This window comes from Pogoniulus pusillus, chromosome 26 (genome assembly GCF_015220805.1).
Source record: "Pogoniulus pusillus isolate bPogPus1 chromosome 26, bPogPus1.pri, whole genome shotgun sequence".
Lineage (NCBI taxonomy): Eukaryota > Metazoa > Chordata > Aves > Piciformes > Lybiidae > Pogoniulus > Pogoniulus pusillus.
Window position 1 is genome coordinate 3,997,676 of NC_087289.1, and position 27,361 is coordinate 4,025,036.

The window sequence follows — 27,361 nt, forward strand, 5'->3', positions numbered from 1 at the left end:
TTGCCATGGGTAGGGACACCCCACCCTAGATCAGGCTGGCCAGAGCCCCATCCAGCCTGGCCTTAAACATCTCCAGGGATGGGGCCTCAAGATCCTGCAGAAAGCCAGAGAAGAGGGTCACAACTACAACTTCTAGCTTTGAAATCCACGCAGGACAATTTGCCCTTGTCAAGCAAGTGATACTCATCGACTTGCATCCCTACAGCACTGGATGAGAGGGACAGAATCAGGCTAAGTCACCAAAAAACACAGGGATGTGACATCCTCTATCTCTATGGCACAAACTCCCTACACCCCAGGCTTCCAGCTATATATCCTTCCATAGATCACCTCCTGATCTAGTCTTCAGCAAAATGATCTGCTCCATCCCTGCAGTGGCAACAGTCTTTTCTTTAGTCAGTTTAATTTGGCTTCTAGTGCACAACTCCTCTCTCTTGAGTAATAAGCCTCCAGGAGATGCTGTAAGAGGATACGCCCTTAATACCAAGCAACCAGGAAGAATGATAATTGCACTTCTAACAGCACTATGTACAAGGCAGCCACCAAAGCAGAGGAAGCATGAATTAAGGCAAGATAAAAAGGAGGGGCTTTACCGTCTACCTAATAAGGCATTATTCATGCTTATGGAAAGCTTCTTTGGAGAGAGATAAAGCAGGACATAATGGGTAGTCAGAAGCAACTGCATTTGGGAAAGGCAAGGCCTGCCTGCTATCTTACAGCTCCATTGTTGTGCTGGACTCGGCTTCAACCCTCCCAGCCTTCAGTTAAACAATAAAACAAACTGAAAACCCAGCATGATGATCAATCTGCAGTTGTCCTGGAATGAAATGGTTATGCTATGAAGAGTGCCTCTCAGGTTGTACCAAAAAAAACCCCAACAACTCATGAATCTGACCAGGTACTGCACATGGGACCTGCCACCTCCTGCTCCCAGCAGGAGCTCCGAGTAGTGCCTGCACACAACATTGCTGCTAGTGTCCAAAGCAAGGACACACTTTAAACAGCATCTCCCTGATAATCCTGTAAGGCTTTTCAACTCCATCCTGTGTAACACTTCAGTTATTTGCCCTGTTTCGGGAGCTCAATCATTCATGGAAGGTATTTTCATCCCACTAACAGCAGGTTTCCCAGAGGACTCAGCACAGTATTTCGTCTCCTCAGTGTATTAAATGCTTTAAGAAACCACCCAAACAAGTTAATATTTCAGCATTTGTGCTGTTCTGGGCAAGCAGAAGGTAAATCAGGGGAAGGAAGAGACAGTTTTAACACCCTCATCTAAGTCAGCAGCAGGTCTGGAACCTCCTATTCCTAATGCTAACAATATGCAGCTCTGCCTATGCAGTGGGAAAATTACTTTCATTAGTTAGTAGCTAAAGGTTATATCTCTTTCACTAATGGCATCCACCCTACAGAGCAATTCCAGCTTCCCAGGACAGCTAGTACAGAACACCCCATGCTGACAGCACCCAGGGCTAGCTTGGCTCTAGAGAAGGCTGGTCATGCCCATAATGCATGGCACTTGGCCTGTGGCCATGAGACAAAATAGCTGCTTGTGGTCAACATACCTACAACAGTTTGAGGGTTGTGTTTTCACAGCCTGGCATCATGGGGCATGCAACACAGCCCTTCAGGAGGAGGTGGTGGTGCTGGAGGCAAGAGCACAAGGTCTGAGGTGGGATGGAAGGACTTCAAAGTGCAGAGGAAAGATGAATAAGGCACAGTGTTGTGCTGTCTGCTATGAGCAGCCCTGCAGGTCTCCTCTCAGTGGGATCTAGCTGGTTGACTCCAACACCATACATAAAAATGGGCTAGGAGGCTTAGATATCTGGCAGGGTAGGTCTGTTTCCTGCAGGCTGGCATGCCTCTGAGCAGGCAAACCATCACAGAGTCAGAGACCCACCATCTCCAGGTACATTAACTAGAGCTATGTATTTTGGAGGGAGGAAAGAATGGAGATTTCCAAGTGTATCTGTGCAGCATATCTGAAAAGCAGTAATTGTGTGCTGCTGCATTCCCTGGACTGGTGGTAACATCATCCCTTTGCTCCATGCCAAGGAAATTTAGACACAGCCCAAGGGAAAAACTGCAATTCTAGTGGAAAAAAGGCTGAGACCTGCCAAGTCCCTGAGGATCACAGCAGTGGGAGCAGGAGACAGAGTAGGTAGAGGTCTGTAGCCCAAAGGAGAGCCCCTTTCTCCAGCCCCTTCCTCTTGGGTACAAAGTGCTCTGAAGTGAAAATAACATTCAGCCTTCTGTAATGGTGGAAAAGGCTCACAAGTGCTGTCTCACAGGTGGAGATGATCCTAGTTACATGAAAGGGAAGTTTGGCACCTGGACTTATAACAGGGTCTGTGAGCTGATAAGCAAGCAAGCATTAGATTGCTGTACCTCAACTGTGACCTTCAGTCTTGAGGAAAAAAATCTTATGATCTCTGGACTGTTGTGGTCTGCAGATCCCAGGAGGCAAATCTGGTTTGCTCTGGCACTTAGGGAATGTGAATCTGCATTGCAAACCATATTACCACAGCTGGCATTCACCAGCACGCATCTTACTCACTACCTCTGCAAGTATCCACACGAGATGGCCTGAGCATGCCAGAAGACCCCCTGCTTACATGGGAAATATCCACACTGATGTGAATTGGCTACTTGTGACATGAGAACATGCAGCAGTTCCATCAAGTACTGAAGAAACTACCTCCAGCAGCTCCTTTTGTAGCTCTTTATAATAACGTTTTTCAATGACACTTAAAGGTGACAGATCTTGGCATTGGCTGGGAATTCAATTGAATGGAGATCCACTAATCTAAACTAAAAATAAGGATAAGAAAATCCACTGGGGACTTCTTTTTTTAGTAGAAACACATCCTGAGTCCAAAGATGACATGAATTGAAGAACAGGACCACTAAACCAAATACCTGAAACAGTGACCTGTGAGTTCTGCCCTGACAGCAGTTTTAACCTGAGATAATTCACTTGCACTACCCACAACCCTGCATCCCAGCACTCTCACTTGACATATCTGATGGAGGTGGACCAAAAAAACCTTCCAAAAATGGAACTTTTACATCCCCCACAGGGGTATAAAGCAGAGAGCAAATGGCATGACTCAGATACTGCCTGGAACATATAATGAGGATATTAAACTAGATCATCATTTTATAGGTTGCTTTATTTTTAATTGAGGGGGGGAGGGGGGGAAGAAAACATAAAAGCCAACCAACCTACATATTTGGCCTTCAGATGAATTTCTGGGTTTATGTGACAGCTTTTTCCCCTACTTAAAAATTTGCATAAATACTGCCAAGACAGGGCATGCATTGCAAAGAATATGTGAAAGCCAGAACTAAGCCCAGCTGCCTGCCTCTTCCAGTGTGCTCTGCTAGGCCAGGGGAGATCAGCTGGAGCTGGTAATGAAGGCAGTCTGCCCTTCTGCATGTCACTTAGTCAGGGATTCGTCCTGCTGGCACACAGCCTTCTCTTTAGTGAGCCTTTCTTGACAGACCCTAAATGGAGAGCCTGGTTTCAGTTCACTCAGCCCTTTTCCTGCACACTGACTATGATGGTGGAGCAGGAGGTTGCTTATTTTCCTGAGACAACAAGCTTTGATGTAACCTTACTGCCATGAAGCTGTTGCCTTTTCTCTTCCAAGAGGGGTGAGAGCAGGAGCAGTGTGGTAGGGAAAGCTGGAAGGAAGGTGTCCAGGTGAGGTTGTGTTTACTCACACAAGGGCACCCTGCACAGATTTAATTGAACTGGTGCAAACTCTCATCTAGACACTGGGTTTCAGAGAGGTTTACATCTGCTAACAGGATTAGAAAAGGCTTAAGCTAAACCAGAAGAAAATCAACAACAGAAGCATTTTCACAGCTTAGGAAACAAACAAATACAGAGCAAATCTGCCTTTTGACATGGCCAAAGCAACCAGAGCTCACTTCTCAGCAGCCCTCCACTTGGTGCCATGGTCTGGTTGACTGGATAGGGCTGGGTGCTAGGTTGGACTGGATGACCTTGGAGATCTCTTCTAACCTGGTTGATTCTATGATTCTATCTAATGCCACGCTCTTGGCTGCTTCTCCTACTGCAATCCTACCTTACCACCCACTTGGGTGCACTTGACACCTACATACTGCTAAATAACTTACATCACTCCAGAATTTGGCCTACGTAGCCACACTGGCACATGAAGAAGTATATAAAGCAGCTAAATAAGTGCTTTTTGTCCCTCTAAGATGGCAGCAGGCAGCAGAGCATGTCTGTGCTGTAAGAGCCTGGCAACATGCCATGGTAGGAAAAGCCAAAGGCAAAGTGGAAAGAGGCTTCAGCTGCTACACAACCCAGGTCCCACCAAATCCCTACTGTTGGGAAAGCAATTCCCACTTAAACAGTCCGTTTGCAGTGAGGGCATTTGCACAAGTGAACTGACAGGGCATTTGCTGCCAGCACAAGCATAACTGCTGCCATCTGTAGCGAGCTCTGCAGCGCTTCAGCAGGAGGTACAACGTGACTGAGCAGTGAAAGCAGAGCTTAATGCATCCTCCTGAAAGGGCAGGGCGGCTCTCCATGTGCAGGGTGCGGTTGCCTTGAGCTGGAATTTGGTTGGGACTCCAGGGTAATAGGATGAGTCCTGTGATGTGCACTCTCAAGAGGTGAGGATGTTGGTTTTACATTTTCTCCAAAAGGTTAGGAGTTGTGGTGAGCCTAATCCTTCTGTCATGTCAGCCTGTGCTATCTAGGGGGAAGAGCACCACCTTCTGAATTACCAAGTCAAATTTGCTGCAGCAATCAACTTTTCCTTCTAAGCCCCCATTCAAAAATAAACAAGCCCAACCCTGCTTAATTTATGAGATCATAGCCCAAGGCACTGTAGCTCTCTGGGACATCACTGCCTCACCCATCATCTACAAACATCCTTTGTGTGGGGATGGTGCAGATCTCTCCCAAATTTTACATACACAAAGATCTTTGACCAATGACATAAGTTCACTAGAAAGTGCCTGCAACACCTCTCCGAGGTGGTAGCTAACCAACAGAGACATGGAAATAAGGACATAGCAGTGGAGTCATCAGGAACAAGTACTGCACAGGGCTCTAACTTCTCCTGGCTGGCTCCCAGTGCAAACCTCTTGCCCAAGTTGGCACTTGTCATTCAAAGGCTGCCTTTTGTGAACTCTGCTGCGCCAATGCTATGCTGCAGCTCAGCTCCACTCTAAATTGCATATTCATCTTCCCATCATCACTTCAGAACCTGTTTGCATTGTTAAGTCACTAAGAAATTGCTTTTGCCTTGATATCTTCAAATCAAAGCTGCCCAAGATAGAGATCTTTCTTTTGTTAAAGAATGCTACTACCCCTAGTGGGTTTTTCAACCATACCTTACACTTCAAGAGTCAGAAATCCTTCTTCTCCTAAAATTCAGGGTTGCTCCAACACCTTCTGAAGCAAAAAGTTCATTGACTTGTTCTTGGATCTGGCCTTTTCATAGCATTAGCTCTCGGACTTCAAAGCAGAAAGCTTCACCAAAGCCTGAAGAATTGACCTTATTAAATGGTGCCTTACCTGTGACAAAATGGAGATAGGACAAGCTGAAACTGTTCATGAAAGGTCATGCTGTGACTCAGTGAGCTGAGATCAGAAGGTCTGCAAGCTAGACACAAGATAGCTCTCTAACCACTACCTACCACTTTCCACTAGGTGCTTCACATCACAAAGAGGCCTGAAACAGAAAGAGAAGGAGAAAAACAAGACACTGATCCTGTCCTGGCTAAGACAAAAGTGCTGCTGCCTCGAATACATAACTCCTGCTTCTGATGGCCATTTCAGAAATCTCATCATCTTGAGCATTCTACTTGACAGTCTCGTACTTGGGAACTATTCCCCTTAATAGTTTCATGAGCAAAATCAAATTAAACCATTGAGAACATGTATACTACTTCCACAGGCAATAAAGCTGGGAAGAGCTGACAGCAGAGGGTCAGAAATGAAAACTATCTTGATGATCTGAAAAAAATTGGGGAAGGAGGTTTAATGCAGTAAAAAATCAGTTCAAGATACTCTGCTTGTAGAGGCATTGTTCCTGCCTGCTCAACATGGGTAAGCTCTTGACTGGTAGATTGCCTCTGGCCTCAGAGTCACCCTTCAAGAAGGACATGGACAAGTTTTGAAGTCCAAAGAAAACCAGAAACCAGTAACCACAGGAGCTGCAGAGTATAAGCAGGCAGAGATCTGGTTAAGAGTAGCAAGAAGGACACCTTCACTGTTCAAAAGGTCACACAAGAAACAGATTGGACAAGAGGGCTTCCAACCAGCACTCTTTCAGTGGCTGCATAATAATTTCACTTTTGATTCTTGATGCTATTTCTGTATGAAGTGTACAGCTCTTAGCTGAGAGTCTTAAAATATAACTTCATTGTCATCTGAAGGGTAAAATAGCTGAAGTTTGAAAATAAAAAAAAAAGCTTGGAAAAAAACCTGTCTTGTGTCATGATTTGGCTCATGCCTGATGAGAAGATCCAGAATATTTGATCACCATTTGGCAATGCTTGCTTGCTTGCCTGCCTAAAGGGTTTTTTAATGGCACCAACATCATATCAACCACGTTACCTCCTCTCATTGCCTGTTTTTACTGACCCATATGGGTATCTTGAGCCTGATGCAGCTTTCCAAAGCCCTGAGACTGCACATGAGTGTGGAGCCCTTATATTGCAACTTAGCACCAAGTTATTCCCTATGTTTCTGCACCTTCTAAACCTCAGTCTGATTTGTTCTACACTGATTCCTGTGAGTCTGGCAGTACCCTTCACTACCTAGGTTTTACTCTCTGTGCCCAGCAAGAATTACCATTCAGAGCAATAGAATCATAGAATCAACCAGGTTGGAAGAGACCTCCAACATCATCCAGTCCAACCTAGCACCCAGCCCTATCCAGTGCCTATCCAGTCAACTAGACCATGGCACTAAGTGCCTCATCCAGGCTTTTCTTGAAGACCTCAAGGGGCAGTGCTTCCACCACCTCCCCAGGCAATTTCCTCCAGGTATAAAGCATAGTTTTCTTTCAGAGTAGCCTCATTTTCCTACCTTCATGGGCAGTTGTATTTTCTTTGAGAGCCTGAACTCATTAAATAGGAGAATACAAATGACAAGTGTTTAAGAATTAACCTATTCTCATGCAGCAGATTCCCTGCTTCCCTGCAGTTCGAGTACCAACTCCAGCCCACTCAAAAAGCTGTGCCCTTACCGGCACCACCATCTCATTTTTATTCTGCATTTCAGTTCCTTCTAGACAACAGGAAAGAAAGAAAAATATGAGCAACTTGTGTGGATGGCATCTAAAACCGTGTGCATAAGTTCAAAGATAATTAGCCCTTTAGTTGCTAAATGCTGTGCAAAGCACACATTTAACAGCTAAACTTGATTTTAATCTCTGCTTAATTCTTTTGCCAGAGTCCCATTCATAGCGAGGCAGCTGTCTAAATATGGGGCGGGGAGGCAAGGGAGCCTCTTGCAATGCTCTTGAGTGACCCCAGCTGGCTACTGCCCCGGCAGCACCCAACTGCTGCTGCCAGCTCCTATGGGGCAGGGGCTGCCAGCAGGGCTAGAGCCTCAAAAGGCAAATCGTCTGTGAGGTACAAAAACTCCTTCTTCAGCTCAGGTAACCCTTCTGAAAGCAGTAAAGCAAGGTTGGGCAGAAAGAGCAGGAAGAAGGGTGACAATGCTGGTGAAGGGTCTGGAACACAAACTCTGTGAGGAGAGGCTGAGGGAGCTGGGGGTGTGCAGCCTGCAGAAGAGGAGGCTCAGGGGTGACCTCATTGCTGGCTACAACTACCTGAAGGGAGATTGTAGCAAGGTGAGGTTGGGCTCTTCTCCCAGGCAACCAGCAATAGAACAAGGGGACACAGTCTCAAGTTGTGCCAGGGCAGGTCTAGGCTGGATGTTAGGAGGAAGTTCTTCACAGAGAGAGTGATTGGCATTGGAATGGACTGCCCAGGGAGGTGGTGGAGGCACCATCCATGGAGATGTTGAAGAAAAGCCTGGCTGAGGCACTTAGTGCCATGGTCTAGTTGACTGGCTAGGGCTGGGTGCTAGGTTGGACTGGATGATCTTGGAGGTCTCTTCCAACCTGGTCGATTCTATGACTATTGCAAAGTAACAGCCTTACTCTTACTAGTGAGGCAGTACAGGGATTGACACCTATTGCCTTCAAGCTGGCTGGGCATGAAACCGTCAGTCACTGCAGCGTTTGTGCCTTCAGACAGTTAACAGAGTCTCTCCCTCAGGTCAAAAGGGCCCTTAACAGCCAGAGGACAACTGCAAGCACTGAGACAGTTGCATGATCGCTGCGATCAAAACCACAAGACTGATTCCCACCCCCACCCCCCACTTTCGGAGCACCTCATCTTTGCCATGCTATGAGTGCCTGTAATTATTACTCCTTAAAAGCAAGTAAAGAGGGCATTTCTTTGAATCATCTCAACTGGCCTTCTGCAGAACATGATTAGATGTTAGTGCTTGCTACAGCCAGGCAGTGTGAGCACACCCAGGGAACGAGAGAATGAGAGGACACAACAGCAAATTAATGACTCTGCTCTCTGCAACGGGAAGCAGCCTTACAGCAAGATTTATCTATTCCAGTGTCTTAATGTTCTCCTGCACTTAGGGAACCAAGACTTTACTGTGTAAGCAGATGATTGCCCTTGCTTGCAGGACATGTAATGCACTGAGATGGGAAGAAGCTGAAGTAAGGAATATACCTGTGCCTGTGGTGTGATGAGAAAATGTGCACTCCTCAGCTCCAGACCGAGGCTAACTATAATTCTGACTATAATTTTAGTATTAAAATGCTCATTATACCTTTTTTACTTTTGCTTGACCAGTTTCTCTCTTACTGGCCCTGAGGTTCTAAAATATAGGGAGTGGCATAAAAATTACATTCCCTTCAATACATTCCTGACATTTAGTCAGGCAAGGCTTTCAGTTGCAGCCACCTGCTAGTCTTTTCCTCTCTCAGACACTAGGAACCCAACATCATGGGCAAGGCACTGAGATGAGGGTAGGAAGCAAAACTGGGAGAGGAGCACTTAGAATCATAGAAACAACCAGGTTGGAAGAGACCTCCAAGATCATCCAGTCCAACCTATCACCCAGCCCTAACCAATCAACCAGACCATGGCACTAAGTGCCTCATCCAGTCTTTTCTTGAAGACCCCCAGGGACAGTGCCTCCACCACCTCCCTGGGCAGCCCATTCCAATGGGAAATCACTCTCTCTGTGAAGAACTTCTTCCTAATATCCAGCCTATACCTACCCTGGCACAACTTGAGACTGTGTCCCCCAGACACAGATTGGAAGGGTAAGGCACCGAGATGAGGGTAGGAAGCAAAGCTGGGAGAGGAGGGGACACAGATTGGAAGGGTAAGGCACTGAGATGAGGGTAGGAAGCAAAGCTGGGAGAGGAGTGGACACAGATTGGAAGGGTAAGGCACTGAGATGAGGGTAGGAAGCAAAGCTGGGAGAGGAGTGGACACAGATTGGAAGAGCTGTTTGGAAAAACAACCACAAAATTTTGCTTTCAGGCCCTTACTCAGACAGTCTAAATTGTAAGTTAGTCCCCCTGCCAAATATTTCCCATTGGGTATCTCTGTCTCCCTGCTCAACACTACATTTTGGTCCCAGGAATTACTCCTCAGAGACATGGTGCCAATTTGGAGTACTAAGAGCTTAGTGGGAGTTCAATGCCCTTCAAATGGCAGGGAGTTTTATTTACCTACTCATTTACTTAAGCTGTACAGTTAGCTAATAGCTTGCACAGCACTTTGAAGCTGGAAAGCTCTAGACAGAGAATCATTAGAATTAGTTATATGAAAGCTATCATGAAGAAAAGAGTTTGATTTTGGGTTGGGGTTTGTTGTTTGTTTTTCACCAGGCTCTCTATAAATTTGGTATCTCCAGATCTACAAGTATTAGCTCACACAAGGATGAATAAATGCCTGATCCTGAATAGAGACAGTGGGGCTGAGAAATTAAACCTAGAAACGTAGAATCGGTCAGGGTTGGAAGGGGCCACAAGGATCATCTAGTTCCAAACTCCCTGCCATGGGCAAGGACATCCTACCCTAGAGCAGGCTGGCCACAGCCTCACCCAGCCTGGCCTTAAACACTTCCAGGGATGGGGCCTCAACCACCTCCCTGGGCAACCCATGCCAGGCTCTCACCACTCTCACGGTGGAGAACTTCCTCCTCACATCCAGTCTGAACTTACCCATCTCCAGCTTTGCTCCATTCCCCCTAGTCCTGTCACTACCTGATAGCCTAAAAGGTCCTTCCCCAGCTTTTTTGTAGGTCCCTTCCAGATACTGGAAGGCCACAATAAGAAATTCTATAATTATAATAAGGCCACCTAAGAAATTATAGTAAGTCTTGCCTAGAAACTGACCTCTAAAAAATAACAACAGATACCACTGAGATCCTTTAGACTTGCCTGCAAGACCTGCAGTCACCTCAGTAAGAATTCACACCCACACTGTGGTTATACAAGCCATCTTCTCTTGCAAAATCAAGCAGAAAACAGTCTATCACAAGGCAGGTAATATAAACACAGGGTTGACAACTTTACCCTCAAGACTGCAGATATTCCCAATCTGAGAGAGCCTTTTCCCAGCTTTATTATCCAGGAAACTCTACTGTTTCCTTCTCGTGTCAGGTTGATGGTTGTTGAGGACCTCTCACCATTCACCAGCGAGTGCTTGCAGGATGCAGCTTCAGATCAGTGTTCTCAGCTGTGTGGATGAAAATAGAAATAAATCAAACCACAAGCAAAGAAATGCCCCTGGCAATGCAGAAGAAAGCTAGTGGTCATGATATTCATTTGCAGGATGTGAACTCTCCCTGTCCTTACTGATTTCTCTTATTAAGCAATCATCAAGGACCGATAGGAATTCTTTGCAGGAAATGGGAGCACAATGTGTTCACAAGAACAACACCAGCAGAGCAGACAGCCAACATGAGCCTCTTGACATCAGGGGAAATTAAGTTATATTGTGGTCCCAGCCTATAAGTTCAGCAGGACCCACAAGAGAACTCTTTGGACTCGCTGTGCTTTCATTTCAAATGTGCCAGCAGCATGGGCTAATTGAGGGCAGTAGCTCTGTATGCTCTGTCACAGCTGTCCTGCTGCCCTTCCTCTCTCCCAGCAGCTCCTACACTGCTCAGAGCCTGCATGCCCCTGCCAGCTTTGTCCTTTAGATGCTGAGCATGCTGTTCTGGGGTGAGGGGAAAAAGCCAACAACAAACCGACCGTCACCACACCAAAAAGGAGGAAGGTCAAAAAACCTCAGTGAAAACAATAACAGAGCTTCAGAGAAAGTCTTAGATCTCTGTCAAACAGCCAAATGCGTTTTTCAGGATGCAAAGTTCACACCTCAAAGCATCTCACCCCTGCAGGACAGATCACTTAGGGATTGTAGGTATTGCAAATACAAGCCAGGCAGCCAGACTCAAGCGCTGAAGCTCACAGGCGGAACAGATTTATACATTGCTTTTGTCCACATCATTGCCAAAAGGGCAGAAAGGAAAAGGTTGAGCAAGAGCAGTGTATGAGCCAGCTGTGTGGGAGATGAGAGACAACCATGCTGAAATTAAGGGAGCAGTCACTGAGATTGGTGTTTGCCCAGCTGTATTCTTGGGGGAGCTCCTGCTGATACATATGGAGACAGTGAGCTGCCATGTACAAAAGCATCCTCCTCTTCACTGGAGACAAGGCTGAAGCTGCTTAGGAAGGCTGTGAGCTACCACCCCATGGGCCTGTGTTCCAACAGGCTCTCATCTGTCCAAGTGGCAAGAGAAAGACAGCTACAGCAAGGACAACATTCTTTGTGAGGGGGTCAGAGAGAAGAGGGAACTCTGAGAGATCCCAGGGATTATGCCCAGGCAGCCACTCTCCCAGGGGAGTGCCACATACTCTCTGCTGGTCAAAATTTCCTTTGAGAGGCTAAGGGCTCACAGGTACAAAGACAATTCAGGTCCCCAAGACTTTTGACAGCTCTTCACATTTTCCCACCTGAAATGCTTGGGACATTTTGGAAACCATGCAGCTGGCACTGCTACTGTTCCCAGATAAAGGTACCTTGTGACCTACCACTTGAGCAACTATGGCTTCCTCCTTACATTCATTTATTGGATACTGAAGGTCTCCCTTTTGGCCCACTGATGTGGTCAGTACTTGCAGAATATTGCTTTGGACTGACATGGGAGGGGTAACTGCCCCACTACTGCCTCATTATTATCCTCTGCATGCAGCATGGCTGAGAAGAACTTCAATATCCAGCTCAGCCTTCATTTTGATGTGTGACATAGGGCAAGCACACAAAATAGAGGCCTGAGGAGCTACAAAGGTCTGAGATCACCTAGCTGGTCAAGAGAGGATCGAGAAGTAATTGGTGCCTCTTAGTCCATGTCCTTCTGGCAGAGGAGCAGTCAGGGACAAATCAGACCCAGCAAACTCCACACAGTGAATCATTATGTGACTATAAAACAACCCAGCTCCAGACCAACCTAATGAAGAAGCAGCCAAAACCTTTTGAGGAAGGGGCACTGACAATCCCATCATCTTTCCTCCCCTGTAAGATCTGCTTCATCACTTGCAGTGGGCTCACACAGGGAAGTCACATAAAGGTAAGACACTTGATTAAAGCACTAATGCTGCAAGCATTTGCCTCCATGTAGGAGGGGAAACCTTCAAGTTTCCTTTTTATTATACAGATGGGATCCTGCTTTTCACTGGCACAATAGAAAACAGCCACAAAAATTCCATACAGACAGCATCAGACCCCACAACCAGCCTCGACACGCAGAGCGTCAGTAATAAAACACACTCCTACAGGGATTTAACGCTTTGGCTTGTGCTCAGCTGGGGGACTTGGGCAGGACTTTCACTCTTCAGACATTAAAAAAATATTAATCATAATCGTCCCTGTCATTATTTCAACCCCCACACCTCCCTTCCCCTGTCAGCAAAGGGGAAAGGAGCCATGTGGTGATGGGCTTTGTGGGTTTGCATGAATAAGATGGGGCCATGTGTGTGTGTGCACTGCGTCTGCCCTGGAAATCGAACGGCAGCTTCAGAAAGGGCATCCTGGGAAGGGCCCTCAGGTGCCAAAGGAGAAATTAAGGGAAACATTATTTTATTAAAACAATTACAACAGCTGCTGGATGTACTTCCTCATACACACACAGAGGTGCACCCCCTTCCTGCCCATTGCACGCAGCCCTTCTGCCACAGATGTGCTCACACAGCCAGGTGAAAAAGTCCTTTCCAGTCTAAATCTGTGCAGGAACCAGATCCCTTCTCTACCAACATGCCATACATCCTTGGTGCATTTACCCCTTTCACCCCTCCCATTCCTAATGAATGTCCTCTTCTGTCCTATCACAGAAACACTCAGTTTGGCAACGCCCTTCAGGATCACCAAGTCCAACCTATAACCCTATTCTACAAGATTCACCTTAAACCATATCCCTAAGCACCACATCCAAATGACCCCTAAACAAAACCTGGGTCAGTGACTCAACCACCTCCCTGGGCAGCTCACTCCAGTGCCTGACCACTCTTTCCATGAAAAACTTTTTCCTAACCTCCAATCTAATCCTACCCAGTCTCAGCTTAAGGCCATTCCCCCTTGTTCTGTCTCCAATTACCTGTGAGAAGAGTCCAGCACCAGCCTCTCCATGACATCCCTTCAGGTAGACAGCAATGAGCTCTCCCCTCAGCCTCCTCCTTGTCAAACTAACCATCCCCAGCTACCTCAGTCACTCCTCTTAAGATTTCTTCTCTAGGCCCTTCACCAGCTTCATTGCCCTCCTCTGGACTCACCTCAGCACCTCCACACATCTCTCTTGTATTGTCCCAGCAGAAGAAAGTGAGTCTCCAAAGTTCACATGCAGGGAAGGTTTTCACTGCCACCACAAAAGGCACTGCAGCCAAGAGGGTGGCCTGAAATAGCCAGTCAAGGCAAGGACTTCCCATTGCCTCCTGAAACACTCACCTTTCTTATAGTCTCTCTTCCTTCCTTTCTAACTATCTCTTCCACGAACTGAAGTGGCAGTACCCTGCAGCATCCTTAATCAATGCTAAAGTGAGGGGTAACACACCAGTTTGAGACTTAACTCCTTGCCAAACACCTCTGTGTGTATTCACATGCATGGAAAAATAAAAGAACAACAACAAAAAAATCCATCTTCTCATAAAAATCTGCAAAGCTGCCTCCACAATAGCAGAGAAGGCTTCCAGGCAGAGTTCTGGCTAGACCAGTTGCAAGGTGCAGTTCCTGATTTTCCACTGTATCCTTCCACTGCACTGTCACTTTCTCCTTGTAGCTCTACTCCACCCATGTGTGTGAGCCATTCTACTTTGGTCTTTTATCTGGTATCTTAGTCTTTGAACCTGGCTGAGATGCTCTCCTTGTTAACTCATTGTGCAGCATCCACCAGCACAGAGCAGTGATCCTAGGCTTCGAGAGGGAATCTGTGAACCCAGAATACCAAGGGGACATGCAGTCATGCTGGCCTTGATTGGAAAGCCTGGCAAGAGGCAGGAGAGCATAGACACACTGGTGTACTTCCCTACATTTATACTAGCTCTCCTCCTTGCCATGCAAATGGAGCTTGGGAAGAGCTTGAGGATCCAGATAAGACCATTGAGTAGGCCAGGTCATCTCTGGACATGCTGCATGGTGACATACTGTGAATCTCTGTGCTGCCCAGCAGGTAGCTCTAGGGCTTAACCTGCAAAAAAACCCAAGCAGGTGGATTATTACTAGAAAGATGGAGCTCAAATACACAACGGAGTGAAACAAGGAGGGAAGACTACAGATGCACAGCAACAGAGCCAAGCAGAAAACACATTGCCTTAAACTGCCAGCTTAATTTCGATTGCAGTGCTGCTGCTTGCACTTTCACCTGACCCTGCACTCTGTCACAGCTAAACAGGTACCAGATGCTGCTCTTCAGGTCTGTTAGCATGACACCCTTGCTTTGTGCAAGCCTTGCCAATGACACTTGCATACAAAGGAGAGCAAAATCCAGCCTTGGCTGGAGACAACTGCTCCAAGTTGATGGCTGGAGGCTACGTTTCAGCTTGCAGGCACCACTCCGTAAGGAGGCACTGTGATGCTTAAGCAAGGCACTTGTTTAATCCTTTGTAGCTGGTCTATCCATGAGAATGGTCTACTCCTGTTCTAGCCAACTCTTTCTTCATTTGAGGTGCACTGGGAGAAGCAAGAAGACATGCTCCAGGCAATTGTCACTTGACTTTGGACAGGACACATTCCTTCACACAGATATACTCTATCCATTGCAAGCAGGCTCCAGAACCAGAAACAAAGGGATGTTTTTTGTCTCCAGACTGAGCAACAAGAAATTCAGAGTTTAAGCACTTTTTCAGTTGGAATGCTTAGGACAAAGTCACTATACCTTAACTTCTCCATATGGAAACTGGAGAGATATAAGACTTGTGAAGTTTTAAGAACAGCTAAAAACCTTCCCAAGCATCTAAAAGGGACAAGGGCTAAATTGTTGCTAACAAATCCCAATAGCTCTTCACTTGCCTCAGTGGCATTTCTCCACATACAATCAATGTCCAATTAGCCTTGGTAAAAAAGAGGTCAGTAAACAGAGAGAAAACTTTTGACCAGTGAAACAACCATCATTCTACCAGTGGAGGCTTGCAAAGCATCATCACCTTCAGCAGCAGTGCTTCAACTCTGAGATTTGAAGAAAGATCTTCAAGAAAAGACTGGATGAGGCCCTCGGTGCCATGATCTAGTTGACTGGATAGGGCTGGGTGCTAGGTTGGACTGGATGATCTTGGAGGTCTCTTCCAACCTGGTGGATTCTATGATTGTAAGGTAAAATGATCTGCAACAGGCTGGTAGTGGATGGATGGATACAAGTGTCCCAGAAACACGCCAGCTAGAAAGGAGAAGAATTAATGTCCATGAAACGTTTCTGCAGGGGCAGAAGATCTGCTATAACTGTGAAGGATCTAGCTCAGCAGCTCGCCCTATTGCCCAAAATAACAAGGTGCTGGCATCTGGGATCCTCCCCCACCAAACTCGCCAGCAAATGCCCCAGCAATCCCAGCTTGCGTTCACCCCTGTCATCGCGCTTCGCGGGGCATTAGTGGTGGGCAGCACCCCACCCCGAGAAAACATGGGGCATTCTTGGCACTTCCCCCCGAAGGCAAGGTCATCAGATGCAATAACAAATTCTTTGCCTGCCATATGCACAGTGGTATGCAGGGGAACACAATCCTGCCCCGAGCCAGAGCCAAGTTTGATTAGGGCTGATTGCTCCAAGACGTTTCCTGGAGAAACTCGCAAAGAAGCAGCTCCTGACCACCCAGAACGTGCCCAGAGATGAGAATGTGAAGGCTTGCAGGGAGTTTGGCCAGGTCTTCAAAATATATAGAGCAAAGTGGCAGAGCCCATGAGAACAGGCACTGTTTTCTGACCGGGAGTACAGTGGGAAGTGGCACTTCTTCCACTGCCCTATAACCCTGCACGCACAAGTCACAACAAATGCATACAGCAGAGACTTCCAGACATCCCTTCCAACTTGGCATTGACTTGGCCCTTGGAACCGAGAAGCTCTGGCCTTTTCCAAACTGATCTTCCTGACACAAGGCTCAAATACTTGGCTACATAGAGCTGGGATCCACCCTCATTCTCCTTCAGGCACCCTCTGTGGGACCTTGAATGGGTTCTGTCTTCTCTTCTCTGTGTTCCAGCTCTCCCTTGAGGCCTTTTCTCACCTCAGTTAGCTGTGCCTAAATCCATTAACACTGAGAGGATGCTTTGTTAGCATTGTGATGGCCTCATCCCACCCCCAGATAGCTCTGGGGCACACATCTTGTGAAGATTTCCTTCCTTTTGCTTTTCAGCATCACAGCAATATCATGACAAATGCCTTTCAAATCTGCTGAGGCCCACAGGGCTCTAGAAGAGCCAAGAGGACAAAACCAGGCCAATGTGCAAAGCCTCTATGGTGCTTGTGTATCTCTACCAGCCCCAGGGAGCTCTGAAGGAAGGAGATTTCAGTTCCACTTTGGCAAAGATGTTCACTAAGCAACAGCTCAAGTCCAAATTTATTTGTGCTGTGTGCAAAACTCATCTCAGTCCTTAAGTGTTGTGCTCCTTCTCCATGTGATGGAAACCCATCCTGCTTCAGCTAGCAAACACTAAATGAAGCTCTAGAGGCAGCAAACATTGAGAAAACCCTGCCCTAAAACCTCCCCTCATCCCATTTTACCCATCACCATCTGTTTTGCAAATGCAACAAACCAAACCAGCTCCTGGTAGCTAAATTCCTCACATCTCAGAAAGTGCATGCAACCTTGTGCCAAAGCAAACAATTTCATGGCTAGTTTAGATGAGAAAAAACAACCCACAAACAAAACAACAACAAAAAACACCCCAGCACTGGCAAAAGAACAATTTGGTTCTGTCTGTCATAGCAGTCTGTGAAAACAGCCCCATACAAAGAGTAAAATAATCTTAGTGGGACCTTCAATGCACACTCAGCCTTGCACCCTCACCTTCAAACCAGCTTAGGATGTACAAAATTGGCTTCTTGCAGCTGTCACACAGATTGCAGGCCAACCAGCTTCCTACTGCTGCTGTGGGGTTAGTGACAGTGCAGTGCAAAAGGTAGCAAGGATCATCCAGTTAACGTAGGGAGGCAGGATTACATGGGCCTGTTATCTGGATGTGTGGGAGGGCCGGTTCTGGGTTGTTGGAGAGCTGCATCAGGTGCAGGAAACCATTACAACACAAAGTGCACTGTGTAGTCATTCACAGCAATGTGATGATAGAGTGATGGAGTAAAAAAGATGGGAGAGATTTGCGCTTTCTTCACATGGAGCTTTCTTCTTCCTCAGGTTTACAAGCAAGCACTGAATTCTAGGATATGAGCAAGTCTCCAAGACTCAACACAAAACTTATCTTCTTCCCCTGCAGACCACTAGCCCAAGAGTAGAAAGGATCAGAGAGGGAAAAGACAAGCCTCCAATTTCCACACAGGGCCATGAGATGGCCTAGCTTTGGTGTTGATGATTCCTGTGCTTGGGGACTATGGGAAGTCCTGGAGCCACAGATTCAGATGGAACCTTATATATGGCTAAATGTAGGCTGAGGACAACCCTTCTCAGACTGAGGCAGAAATCCCACACAGAGCTTGGCTTCAGGGGCTCAGAATTTGAGGTCTACTTTTTTAGTACATCAGTTACTAAGTGAGGACACACTTCAACGTGTCCCAAGTGAATTCAGATGAAAACCCAGCCTTACAGTGAAGGAAAAGTGCTCAGATTTTCACCAGTTGAGGAACAATCCCTAGTTAATCCTGCACAGTTTCCCCAAAGAAGCAGTGCTGTGCAGCTTGAACTCAGCAGCTCCTTGTCAGAGCCCAAAGGTGTGAGATTTATGCAGGTCTTTCGTTAACTGTCTCTAGTACCAACTTCTTTCAAGTTGTACATGCTCATAGCATGTTTCCAACACCAAGACCCACAAAAAGAGGCTTTTGTATCCAGACTGTAACCTCAGTCTTGTAACCTTGAAAAGCTGTAACCTCAATGCATGTCCCAGAGCCTTAGCTCACCCATGTCACTGTCAGGAGAGCACACAAAACATGCCTCCTATGGAGCAGAAGAGAGCTGCTCCGTGGCATTCCCTGACATGGATCAATATGGCACTTTGCAAAGGCTGCTACACAAAAAAACCAAACAAAAACAACCAGAAGAGAAAAAGTCTCCCCTATAATAACTTCAACTTGGAATCAAAAATACAGAGAACAGATTATTCTCACATGCCCCATCTCCTGCACAGCCCCATGTAAACCCACATGGCACCCCAGGGCTAGTATAGAGACTTGGGAAAGAGTTTGAATCTCAGAGGCCTTGCTAAGAATCACAAACAATTCTATCTGGTACCAGTTACAGCAAAGGAATTGGAGAAACACATTCAAGAAGGACAATCAAAAGGAATATGTGGGGCTTTTTTTCTTCTCATTACACACTCCTGGAGCTGGCATACTTCGGGAAGCAACTGAGTTAAATCTAATCCAGTGTTTTAACTATATTAATTATTTGATGACCTGTTAAATTGGTAGCTTTAAAAGCTATTATGTAAAGGGCATAGCTGAAGTAGATAGAGATCAAGTCTGGATGCAGCCTGTGCTGGCATAAATGAAACATGTCCATGAATAAGAACCAAACTAGAATGGATGCGTTGAGTACAAAAGAAATAAATACTCAAAGCAGCTTACAGATTTCATGCATTCTGCTGACAGTGGTGTTGGGAGATGTTGCTTATGTAACCCAGAGAGGTTTTGAGCATGCAGAAAAGCAGAAATTCATACAGCTAAGCCTAGATCCCACTCCAATTTGGAGCAGTTTGCCTATCAATTTCTACAACTTGAAGCCCTTTCCTCTGAAGGCAAAATTCGACTTCATATTACCCAGATGGCACTGTACAGTCCCCACTTTGCTAGTCTTGATGCTGGAGCAGCTGACAAATTGGCAAAACTGGTTTGGAGAGCAATCAGGAGGGATGGAAGCAGCACACGGTTGCCTTGGAGTTATCCAAGGTTATCTACACATCACACTGTACGCTCCCTGCTTCTCATAATTACAGTGTCTAGACAGGAGATGATGCTGGTGAAGTAGCAAGTAAAAAGGTTTTGCAGAGTTTTTCAGAGGAGCACAGCTAAAGCAGTCATTACACCAGGACGACAGACCCAGGCTGCAGAACCCAGCTGAGAGTCAATTTTGACCTGAGTAAAGGCCCTTTCATAACCCTTCACATACCCAGAAAGCTGCTGAATCAGAGTGCTGATGGCTCTAGCACTCAGGAGGGCTCAAAGTATTGGAATCCAAGCTAGAGGCTTCTGCAAAAGTAGTTGCAGCTGTGTCTCAGCTTCATCCAGATGCTGGCATTTAGCAGCCTCAACTTGTGTAAACCAGCTTTGCTCCACTGAAGTCAACAACAATTGACACCAGCTGAGAATCTGGCTCTCGATGTGGTTTAAATATAGTTTAAAGAAAGAGAACTTACAGAAGGATTGCCCAATTCCTCATGTCCATTTTCCCCTTGGGGTAGGGCTGAATAAGATGTTTTTTTTCTCTTTAATTTAGCTCCAGTTATTTTTAACAGCAGTATTTATCACAGCACCTTCCAGACTCCAGGAGCCATGCTGCCTTTCATGCTTCACCAGGAATCATGGAGAGAGACCAACATGGTACTCTGCAGAGCATCAGGATGGAGCCACCTCTGGATGCAGCACAGTGGATGCTCGGCACGCACAGAAGCCTGGCCACAAACGCAACAAATCATCAAGAGGTCCAAAAACAATCCAGCTTCAGCACTGCAAGAGCAAGCCTCAGCCAGAAGCAGTCCAAGCAGCAGTTTCAAATCTTCCTTTGAGCTGGCCAGGAGATGGACATAGTGTTTTTACAGCCACGCAGAGTGTCACAATCACACACTGTGGCCCTACACGTACAACACGAGGCCAGACTGCCACACATACAGCTGAGGAAAGGCAAACACGAGTGACCTTTGTGAGAGGAAGAGCAGCCGGATCTTTCCTACTGTGACAAGCCAGGCTTTGCTTAGCATTCCCTCATCTCTGTAGCACAAACATCCCTGCAAAGCCAAGGGGCATGGCCCTGAAGCTAGTTATATGGCAAGCTCCATGTGCAGCATCACCAGGCTCCTCCAAGACTTTAGCCATGCTGCAGTGATCACCAGCCAAGGCAAAGGGGACACTGGTGCCAGGGGCAAGAGCGATATATGCTTCAGAGGTGTTTCATGAAGCTCGAGGTGAGAAGAAAGTTCTTCCCTGAGAGAGTCATTGGACACTGGAATGGGCTGCCCGGGGAGGTGGTGGAGTCGCCGTCCCTGGGGCTGTTCAAGGCAGGATTGGACGTGGCACTTGGTGCCATGGTCTAGCCTTGAGCTCTGTGGTAAAGGGTTGGACTTGATGATCTGTGAGGTCTCTTCCAACCCTGATAATACTGTGATACTGTGAGATACTTTCCTGTTTGGGTGCAGGGGAGGCAGTCACCCACACTTTAATATGAGAGAAAGAAATGGGGAAAGTAGAACAGGAAAAAGGAGTCATCTCATGGGCTTAAATCTGTGCAGTTATGCTAGAGGCAAAAGCTTTGTCAACAGTTGCATGGTACGTTTTTTTCTGAGCTCAGACTAAGAGACTATGCCCCACTCAGAAGCTACCATATGGAAACTGCTTAGAAACAGCATCTTCCAGACACTTCCCCTCAAGCCACCACAGAGCAATGGAAATGCAGCAAATAAAAAAAAAACCCAACTGTGGCCACCACCCAAATGCTCCATCAAAGACATGAACTCTGGCCTCTTCCAAAAAAAAAAATGGGAGAGCAAAAGAAAAGCAACACAAACAAAAAGCCCAGAGCCATTAATGAAAAATCAAGCACAAGGAAAGGGGTGATGAAAACAAATAAAACTGAGGCTGTAAAATGCCTGGTATGTAAGATGTGTTGAAACTTGCTGCTGACAGCAGCTTGAGCAGACATTCGCATGCAGCCATTCATAAGACGCACAGTAATTACCTTCTCCGGGAGGCTGTATTATGATGATTTCTTTAAGCATAGCACAATATGTCTAGCAACAGGATATAATTACAGCAAAGGATATGCCTCTTAACCTCCTTCCACCCCCCCTTAGCCAGCTCTGAGAGAGAGAGAGAGAAGCCAGGGGCTCTGTGGGGAGGGTGAAAGTAGTCTACCCTGCATTACTGCAATCATTACCTAGAGCCAAGCACGCTTTTGATGGGAGATTGTGGTGGCATTGTTCTTGCAAGAACCAAACCTCTTTCTCCCCCTCAGTTTAGAGTGGAAACACTCCCAGCACTGCAAGACTTTGACAGAGTTGGCAGAGACCACCAGAAAGTTCAGCACAGCCAGCCTGTTCTGGGTCCACGTCTTGGTGGTAAATAAATAAATACCAAAAATAAACAAGCAGCAGAATGAGTCAGAACTGGAACATGCTGGCAGTGCTGAGAGAGAGATGGCAGCACTTCCTACCCTCGGAGTGGGACTTCACTGGCCCCAGCTACCTTACTACAGAGCCTGCTTGGAGAGCCAGCATGCAGTAGGGAAAAAGATAAAGCTCCCAGATACAGGTTGGCCCGATGCCCAGTGTGGGCCATGGTGTCTCCAGGGTAGGGATGCCACCTCCTGGTGATTCCCCAGCCCAAACTGTCATAGTTGGTCTTCCCAGTTTAACTCCCTGAGCCTGGCTTTTCTAGAGCAGACAGGTACCAGAAATCCTACTGCTGCAGCTGTTGGATTAACTCACGTAGGGTCCAGAAGTAGAGAAAGATACAGGCAGTGATAAAGCCCTAACAGCTATGAGCCCTGGTCTCTCACACTGCCTGCACCCTCTCACGATGCTCACTTCACGTTTCTCTGGTACTCTGAAGCGTGGTGGTCAGTGGTTTGCTGCACTGGGAATCAGCGCAGCGAGGTGAAATCCCATTTGCAGACCAGCAGGTAGGAGCCTGTAAGCACCATGACTTGGCTTCTAATTACTTCAGTCATCAGTCACAGGGAGGAGGCAATGGGTTAACCCCTGCCCCCATGCCTCTCTATCCCAAACCAAAAATGCAGTGCTGCATTTGTCCCTAGGCTCTGATGTTTCCAGCCCACACTGCTGATTATCTGAAAATCAAAACAGAAGCTCAACTTCAATTTTCCAAAACCATGTGGAGTAGCTGTGCTCAGTGGCTTGAGCTGTTCACTGCAGGTACTGAGATCAGAGTCTGGGAGCTTTTCAGAGCTCTTTTTTTAAGATCCAGACAGGTTTACTTCCCATTCCAGGGTAGAGGATGGGGGATTTTGTAGATGAGAGATTGGAAAGCTTCTTTCCCTAATACAAAACAACTAAAATTAAAGAATAACTAACATTTCCCCTACTACTCTGGAAATTGCATTCTAAATGAGTCAGCTTGGTGCAAATCTGCAGGCTGTGGTATTACTGGGAGAATTTCCCTTCCCATTTACAGAAGGAAATGAATTTTGCATCCACGGGATGGCAGTGTAGGAAGAGCAATCTTATTAGTTGAAGCATTATTATTTTCCTTTTAAGTCTCTCAAAAGTGATTGCAGACACAGCATTTCATTGCTTATTAAGATTTCCCTGCATTACAACCAAAGGGAAGAAAAATATATCTCGGTCTCATTAATAAACTGTCTTCTAGGATCTCTGTATGAAGGACAGACTGATTAACCAAGATTGTGCAATAAATGATTTGACTTGTCTGACTGAAAGAAGTTATTGATTGGGGCCATGCTTGTGCTAGTTTGAAGCTAGCCAGAGTGTTTTGGTGAGAAGAATTAGATTCCAGGCTGTGAAAGAGAAACAATGGTGATGTCTACTTCACTCACAGGCTTGCTGAGATGTGTAAGAACAAGAATCCAAACATAGATAAGGGAGTTGCCCCTGTCTGAGCTATGGGCTGCATTTCTCTTCTCTAACCTAATTTGCCACCTCTCTGATTACTCCACCTGCTTCCTAATCCCCCTGGCACACCCTCCAATCTTCCTTGGGCATAAGGCAACATCTGGGGTAGGTAGAGAGGGGTGGGGGAAGGCGGAAGAGCAGTTGGGAGCCCCTCCTGGGGACTCAGGTTTCTAGGAGGGGAGTTGTGTTTCTGTATTACCTTTTACCTTGTATATTTCTGTCTATAACTGTATATGCTGTAAATATCTGCTTGTATATTGAGCTAAGCTGTAAATATAAACCTTCATTCAATTTCCAGAGCTGTCTGAGTCTAGTCTGGGTGATTTCCACAGCGGGGGGGGAGGTAGCACCCGAACCATCACACTGCTTTACATAGTTCACTCATTATAAAGAGTGCAAAGATTTTACAAAGCAGACTGTAGAGGTTAGAAATAAATAAAATCAAGAAAAGGTAACTGGCAACTTCATGCACCAGACTGTCAGGCATTGGCAGCATACACAAAGCTCACCTCAGAGCTCAGACTCTGCAGGTGTGACTCATTTTAAGTCTAGAACAGCAGCATTTTCTGCAGTTTGCCATCAAAACATTTCCATCAGCAGGAATCTATTCCACTCCCAGACGTGGCAGGACGCTAGTTACCAGCTACAGAGACTAAGCCCTGGTTTCCTGCTTAGCATGCAGCTGCAAGCAAAGCTGAGTGTTAAAATCCAGGTAGAAAACGTTATCGAATTTCGTCTTATCAAAAAGACGATTGCCCCCAAGTGCTAAGAGCTTTAGGCAGCGGACTCTGGGAAGCCACGCCGCGGGTGTCGCATTGCCACCAGAGGGCAATAGCAAACAAGCGACAAAAAAACGCCAGGAGAGGAGTCGATTGCGAGGAACTGCTGAAAAAAAATGATCGAGTTGTTTCCTGGGGCAGGAGCTGCGCCCGTCCGGGGCGATGCGGGGCTGGGTGGTACCGCGGCTCTCCCGGGAGAGGGGGGAGACCCCCCCCGGCCTCGCCGCCGGCTCTATCGACCCCCGAGCAGCGGCCGGCAGGTAGCACCTGCTGTCAGCTCTCGGTTTGATTCATGCGAGTTAGCCAGGGGAAAATATTCACAGACTCTTTTGGTCTAGAAAACAGCCACGAGTGAAAGAAGTCGTTTTAACGGCATCGTCAAATAGGTGGTCAGATGCTGCTCGGAACAGATGATTGATCCCACACAACACAAAATTCCATTCCAGATGTTGCAGAGCAAGAAAGGGAGATGGGAAGACTTCAGCAGTCTGATCTATTTGGTTTAGTGAAGGGAAGATTTGGAGGCCATTTGGTCTAAATCTATTAACATTTCCCAGCGGGGAGCTGTGAGAGATGCTAATAGACTCCAAGAATCTAACAAACAAAAGTGTAACTAGATCCAAAAGCTGGACAAAATCCAACTGGAAATAATAGAAGCATTTAACAACTGAAACTTGAAGTAATGACAGCAGCTAATCACTTGAACAAATCATGTAAGGGAGATTTTGATTCTCTACCCTTAGAGCTCTTAAACCAAGATTTGCTGCTGCCTTTCTGAAATATGTGCTGCATCTTAAGAGTGAATTCTTAGCCTTGATGCAGACGTTACAGGTACGGGTCTCGTCTGAATGAGGCAGGAGGTAAGGCTAGATTAGCAGTGTGGTCTCTTCTTGTAATTACAGTCTACGAATATCAAGGTTCTTGCTGCAAAGAGTCGCTTTCAGCTGCAGGGGCTGACTCCCACCTTTGCAAACTCACTTCACAGACTGTCAAAGCAGCAGTGAGAGTAGCTCCAAGGACTTTGCCACATAAGGAACAGAGGTGACTTTGGCTAATGGGGCAGCTTCTGTTGCCTAGGCATTGCTTGTCTCCTCAAAAAGCATGAGCCTAAAAAAGCTGTTCTCTAAACCAAACCGTGCAGGGCCACCAGACATCTCATTCTGTACTCTAGCTGCTGTACTGATTCCTGGGCTGTGGTACAGCTGAAAAGACATTTAGTCAGGAAACTATATGTGAGCGTGGTGAAGAAGGGGCTCAATGTCTTGAGCCTCCAGAGATGTTAGCCACACAGAGGTCATGTAGCACAGAAAATAATGCCTGCAGTGCATACCCTTTCCCTTCCCAGTACTTGAACATGTTTTGGTGAAGGAAAAGGAATTTGTAGTGGATATAGCTCCTTAGGAGTTGCGTATTGCACAGACACAAAACCGTGACTCAAGCATCCTGCCACTGAAATACCCCCAGCCTCAGCCCAGCCCTTGGGTACTGCAGGACAGACAGCACCAGCAGAAACAAAAGCTCAGCCTTTGCCACCAGAAACACCAAGCAGTGCCACTCCAACCTTAAAATGACTGCAACCCTACCAAACGTCAGTGATTTACAAGGCTGGCCAGATATAAACCAGACAGAATGCGATGACAGCACACTGGCCTTTGCAAAAACCTGGGGGTACTTCTCTGCAGAAGCAACATGGGATGGTGCAAGCATAAGGCAAGTAGAGAGCAGAAGCACACAGCACTTGATGCTCACACGCCTGCAGAGGAAGGGCTCACAGATGCTTCTGAGTGTTTTGTCAAGGCTGAAAGGTGCTGTCAGCAAGCAGAAGGAGCTCACTGAGAAACAGTACAGACAACAGACATGGTGTGATGCACCAGGCAGGGATGATAGCTGCCGGTGCTGAAGTGGGAGTGTGCTGGCCCAGGTCTGCCTGCCAGCTATAGTGTGGGGAGATCAGCATGCTGGGCTCAAGGCTCAGTTTTCTGAATTGGAAAATAAATCTCTTCCAAATTGAAGCAATTGGATTTGCTGTGAAAGGGACATGTTCGGGCATCACAGCATTTTGTAGGACAGGATATGCCCTGGTCCAAGGTTTTTAAGCACTCACCTCAGTGACTCATCTGCACTAAGTCTTCCCCTCTCCTTCCTCCCACCAGTCCTTGCTCACATGTAAGCAGCCAAGGACTTCGCTCCTGTTTTCTTCAGACTTGAATGCTCATGTGTCTGCTCACGTGCTTCCTCTAACATCTGGCATACCCCTGATAAACCACATCTGAGAGGGCTCCCTGTTCAACTACAGTAATCAAGAATTCAAACTCATCTCTTCAGATGAGCCTGCAATGCCTTTCTCCCTCTAACTAGAGCAGTTCTACAAACCCACAGATTGTGCTGTTCTCTGAGCATCTCTAAAGAAGGCTTAGAGAGACAGGGGCTGTCCCTCTCACCAGGGCCAACATCAAATGGGGTGCACCTTTATGCACACTCACATGCAAAGCAAACATCATCATGACCCTAAAACTAAATACTGGCACCCAAGACCATCTTCCTACACTCCTCTACTCAATTTTGCAGAACACGAGAGGAGAAGGTTATGGGGCAGCAAGTCTGACACAAGCATCTGTCAGACTGACACAGCACTGGCAGATGTAGGAAAGTGGCAGCACCTAGGTGGGAGAGCACAGCCAAATTAAGGGTCAAAGAGTTAAGAGAAGAGACCCTATTATTCATCACTGCCACTGTGTTCCAGGCATAAGAAACATTTGGAGCTAATTAGAGGAAGAGCAGAACAATGCACTAGAGAAAGCAACAATGCCCTGGTTCAACCCAGCAGATGAGCTCCGTGCTCAGAGCAAATTGGTCTGAAATGAGTATTGCTCCATCTCAGAACCAGGAAGGTGTGACCTACTTCTCCGACCCTGGCATCAGCTGGCAGGAAGGGAATTGACAGAATGATTCTCCGCTCCCATCCTGTGGAGACTGAGCATATTCAGCTCCATTTCAGAAATAAAAGGCAGCAGATTTTCCCACTCATTCAGGGT

General features: G+C 46.6%; 1 long non-coding RNA gene across 1 annotated transcript in view; it reads right to left on the minus strand.

Moving 5' to 3' along the window:
* Positions 1 to 27,361, minus strand: part of LOC135186872 (uncharacterized) — a 39,197-nt gene that overhangs the window by 6,020 nt on the left and 5,816 nt on the right. Inside the window, exon 2 of the long non-coding RNA XR_010307131.1 lies at positions 10,614 to 10,776. This is a non-coding gene — a long non-coding RNA (uncharacterized LOC135186872). The remainder of the gene's footprint in view (positions 1 to 10,613; positions 10,777 to 27,361) is intronic.